The sequence below is a fragment of the Schistocerca nitens genome, chromosome 10 (assembly GCF_023898315.1).
Source record: "Schistocerca nitens isolate TAMUIC-IGC-003100 chromosome 10, iqSchNite1.1, whole genome shotgun sequence".
Classification (NCBI taxonomy): Eukaryota; Metazoa; Arthropoda; class Insecta; order Orthoptera; family Acrididae; genus Schistocerca; species Schistocerca nitens.
Window position 1 is genome coordinate 29,802,925 of NC_064623.1, and position 5,616 is coordinate 29,808,540.

Genomic DNA, 5,616 nt, shown 5'->3' on the forward strand with positions numbered 1-5,616 from the left:
TAAATTTTTCTAAGGGGACGTTTCAACTGTTGGGAGGTTACAAGTTTTAACCTGCCAGAAAGTTTCAAAGAGCTAGTTGTCTTTCAAGAGAATAACATCATCATTTGAGACTGATTATGCCTTTCAGCGTTCAGTCTGGAGCATAGTCCCCCTTATAAAATTCCTCCATGATCACCTATTCAGTGCTAACATTGATGCCTCTTCTGATGTTAAGCCTATTACTTCAAAATCATTCTTAACCGAATCCAGGTACCTTCTCCTTGGTCTGCCCCGTCTCCTCCTACCCTCTGCTGCTGAACCCATGAGTCTCTTGGGTAACCTTGCTTCTCCCATACGTGTAACATGACCCCACCATCTAAGCCTGTTCGCCTTGACTGCTACATCTATAGAGTTCATTTCCAGTTTTTCTTTGATTTCCTCATTGTGGACACCCTCCTGCCATTGTTCCCATCTAGTAGTACCTGCAATCATCCTAGCTACTTTCATATCCGTAACCTCAACCTTGTTGATAAGGTAACCTGAATCCACCCAGCTTTCGCTCCCATACAACAAAGTTGGTCGAAAGATTGAACGGTGCACAGACGACTTAGTCTTGGTACTGACTTCCTTCTTGCAGAAGAGAGTAGATCGTAGCTGAGCGCTCACTGCATTAGCTTTGCTACACCTCGCTTCCAGTTCTTTCACTATGTTGCCATCCTGTGAGAATATGCGTCCTAAGTACTTGAAATCGTCCACCTGTTCTAACTTTGTTCCTCCTATTTGGCACTCAATCCGTTTATATCTCTTTCCCACTGACATTACTTTCGTTTTGGAGATGCTAATCTTCATACCATAATCCTTACATTTCTGATCTAGCCCTGAAATATTACTTTGTAAACTTTCAATCGAATCTGCCATCACAACTAAGTCATCCGCATATGCAAGACTGCTTATTTTGTGTTCACATATCTTAATCTCACTCAGCCAGTCTATTGTTTTCAACATATGATCCATAAATAATATGAACAACAGTGGAGACAGGTTGCAGCCTTGTCTTACCCCTGAAACTACTCTGAACCATGAACTCAATTTACCTTCAACTCTAACTGCTGCCTGACTATCCATGTAAAGACCTTTAATTGCTTGCAAAAGTTTGCCTCCTATTCCATAATCTCGTAGAACAGACAATAACTTCCTCCTAGGAACCCGGTCATATGCCTTTTCTAAATCTATAAAGCATAGATACAATTCCCTGTTCCACTCTTAACACTTCTCCATTATTTGCCGTAAGCTAAAGATCTGGTTCTGACAACCTCTAAGAGGCCTAAACGCGCACTGATTTTCATCCAATTGGTTCTCAACTAATACTCGCACTTTCCTTTCAACAATACCTGAGAAGATTTTACCCACAACGCTGATTAAAGAGATATCTCTGTAGTTGTTACAATCTTTTCTGTTTACATGTTTAAAGATTGGTGTGATTACTGCTTTTGTCCAGTCTGATGGAACCTGTCCCGACTCCCAGGCCATTTAAATTATCCTGTGTAGCCATTTAAGACCTGACATTCCACTGTATTTGATGAGTTCCGACTTAATTTCATCCACCCCAGCTGCTTTATTGCACTGCAATCTATTGACCATTTTCTCCACTTCCTCAAATGTGATCCTATTTCCATCATCATTCCTATCCCATTGTACCTCGAAATCTGAAACATTACTGATCGTATTTTCACCTACATTGAGCAACTCTTCAAAATATTCCCTCCATCTGCCCAAGGAATCCACAGGATTCACCAGCAGTTTTCCTGACCTGCCCAAAATACTTGACATTTCCTTCTTACCTCCCTTTCGAAGACTGCTAATTACACTCCAGAATGGTTTTCCAGGAGCTTGACCCAAAGTCTCCAACCTGTTTCCAAAGTCTTCCTAAGATTTCTTCTTGGATGCTGCAATTATCTGTTTGGCTTCGTTTCTTTCTTCAACATAACTTTCTCTGTCTACCTGAGTTCTAGTATGTAGCAATTTTTTATATGCCTTCTTTTTCCTTTTACAGGCTGCCTTGACTGTGTCATTCCACCAAGCTGTTTGCTTCATCCTACTTTTACACACCACTGTTCCAAGACATTCTTTAGCCACTTCTAGTACTGTGTCCCTGTACCTTGTCCATTCCTTTTCCAAAGACTGTAATTGACTACATTCAACTAACTGGTACCTTTCTGAGATCGCTGTTATGTACTTGTGCCTGAGTTCCTTATCCTGAAGTTTCTCCACTCTTATCCTCCTACATATGGACCTAACCTCCTGCATTTTCGGCCTCACAATCCCAATTTCACTGCAGATTAAATAATGATCAGTGTCATCAAAGAATCCCCTGAATACACGTGTGTCTCTCACAGCCTTCCTGAATTCCTGATCTGTTATTATATAGTCAATGACAGATCTGGTTCCCCTGCCTTCCCAAGTATACCGGTGAATGTTCTTATGTTTAAAAAAGGGGTTTGTGATTACTAAGCCCATACTGACACAGAAATCCAAGAGTTGTTTCGCGTTCCTGTGGGCCTCCATATCCTCTCCAAATTTACCCATAACCTTTTCATACCCTTCTGTTCGATTTCCAATCCTGGCATTAAAATCACCCATGAGCAGAACACTGTCCTTGTCCTTTACTCTAACAACTACATCACTGAGTGCCTCATAAAAACTATCCATCTTATCTTGATCTGTCCCTTCACAATGCGAATATACCGGCACAATCCTAATTTTCTTGCTAGACACTGTCAAATCTATCCACATGAGTCGTTCGTTTACATACCTTATTGCAACTACGCTGGGTTCCATTTCTTTCCTGATGTAAAGCCCTACACCCCATTGTGCTTTTCCTGCTTTGACTCCTGACAGGTAGACCTTGTATTCTCCCACTTCCCCTTCTTTCTCACCCCTTACCCGAATGTCACTAACAGCTAAAACGTCCAGCCCCATCTTACTTGCAGCCTCTGCCAGCTCTACCTTCTTCCCAGAGTAGCCCCCGTTGATATTAATAGCTCCCCATCTCATTACCATTTGTTTGCCAAGTCGTATCTTAGGAGTCCCTGGTTTGTCAGTTAGAGGTGGGACTCCGTCACCTCCAAAAGTCCGAGGCATTTTGCTCTGATTGTTGCCAGCATCATATTTAAAGTACCAGGGAAGCAGGTTGCTAGCCTTACCTGCCCCGAGTCCCATTGAGTTTTACCCCTAACGGTTGAGGGACTAACCGGTGGATTTGGTAGTCTTTGCCGTATGAGCACGACTCGGAATATGTCCGAGATGCCCAGCCTTATTCCAAAGTAACTTGTATCCCGACTGTCGGGACCACTTACTTGACCACTCATACGTTGCCCGTGGTTCATGAACTAGGACATGACTATAGGAACCCACACCACGAACCACATGGGAATAACATTATCTAGAAAAAAAAATCGCGCTGAGTTTGTGTCAATGAATCCTATTCCTCGAGGTACACTATCTGTACAACAGTATCCGCATACCCCTGTGTAATTCGGAAATGATCACTGGATGTGTTGTCAGTAGAGAAACATTAACAGCAGAATGGATCAGTCAGGCGAGCTCAGTGGATTGGAAGTTGGACGTAACCATAGTAACGAGTCAGTCAGGGGCATTCCAAGCTTCATAGAGTTGTCCTTTCATCCCTGGCCCAGTTGTCATCACTAGCGACCTGGAGCATTTTCTCAGCATACAGTGGCTGCAGTACGCTCGCATCTGTACGGACGGTTCTAAATATGAGGCGGCATGGGATGCGCCCTCTTAGTGGCTACAAAATGTTTGCTCGTCCGCCCGAATCTTCTGTGTACATGGCGGAGTTACTGGGCATCAGGAAGCCATTCATTGTGCCACCCGGACATTCAAGTTCGTCCTGATACTGCAGAAATTGCAACATCATGCATTTGACAAGCAGACCAACACATGTTCTGGACGTCTTGGTGGCCATATGAGATGCACAGACCTTGGGCATTCCCATCCAATTACTCTGGATTGAAGGACATCATGGCATTCTTCATAATGAAACAGTTGACCGCCTTGCCAAGAGCAGTATTACGCAAGGACAGTTACGCCCAACGCCGATCCCTTATACGGATCTCGTATCGACGGTACGGAAGGCTGCTTGTCACGCTTGGAACTGTGAATGGCATATCCTCAGCACTCTAGGTTGGCCGCCTGGTGGCCGAACAACCGAATGTCCCTTCTCGACCATGGTTCGCTTCGGTGCAGCTTTGTAGACCTCACGTGTCTTCTATCATTCGCATGCGGCTACGACACGGGTGTTACCTCGCGCACCTACATCGGTTGAAGGTTATCATTGTGGACACTGCGATAAAGATTCAGTAGCACTAGTGTACCTTAACCGCATCGTATTGGCATGTCCCGAGTACACGGCCACATAATCAGTCTTGAATAATAAATTCGTTGTGAGATGTTACCCCTGCCCACAAATTTTCCTGTTTTACTAGCCGGTCGTGGTGGCAGAGCGGTTCTAGGCGCTTCAGTCTGGAACCGCGCGACCGCTACGTTCGCAGATTCGAATCCTGCCTCGGGCATGGATGTGTTTGATGTCCTTAGTTAGTTTTAAGTAGTTCTAAGCTCTAGGGGACTGATGACCTCAGATGTTGAGTCTCATAGTGCTCAGAGCCATTTCAACCTATTTTACTCCACCGTTTTGATAAAATTAACTTGAAAGCCAAGAGAATCCAAATTTAATTTATGGGTTGTCGAGGATTTCATTTACACATGGTATCATCCCAGTTTGTAATCGGGTTCGTAATTTTGTGTTTTAATTTGTGTACAGACCTCTATTTGGACTTTAAATTTTCATTATTGCTCTCTTGTGCATTTTGGGTCACTGTTCTACTGTGCATACCATTAGCTGTATTATGTTTGTCATTCGGGGTTTTCTTTTACTATCAGTACGTCTGTCTGTATGCTACATATTCCGTATTGTTATATGATGTTATTTACAGTTTTGATCTTCCGCTATTATTGTACGATGTGCGGTGTTTGCCCTTTCATATTTTGTCTTTTACTTTAAGGGCATATGCATGTTTGTCATATTGTTGTGTAGTGCTGCTTGTAATTCTGCTCCAATGTAATTGTTATCACAATCTCTGGCTGTCTGGTGTTTGTCGAACTGCGCTTGTATTTTACTTTAAGAGTGTGTGTGTAAGCCAACATCGTAATTTGTGCTGTTCTGCTTTTTTGCAGTTATGTTTCTTTGGCACTTTATAACCGTTGGTGGCTGTATGGTACTTATAGCTCAAATCCAAAAAGAAAAGAAAAACATAAAGTTGCCGAAGTGGAACAGGAAAGGAAAGTAAATGATTTGTGGTGGTACAGGTACCCTCTGCGACGCACCGTACGTTAGCTTGCGGAGTATTTGTGAAGGTGTAGGTATACGGCCGAAATATTAGAAGAAGAAACGGCATTTAAGCGGCTGCACGTCCAAAATTTAATGGATCTGTAGTTCCAGAGCACTCTCCGAAAGTAGAAGTAATCCTTTGCATCATGCATCCATTTCACTAACATAAATCTGTGACAGTATTTCGGAACATATACAGGTTGTACCAAAAACAATCATCCGATTTGAAA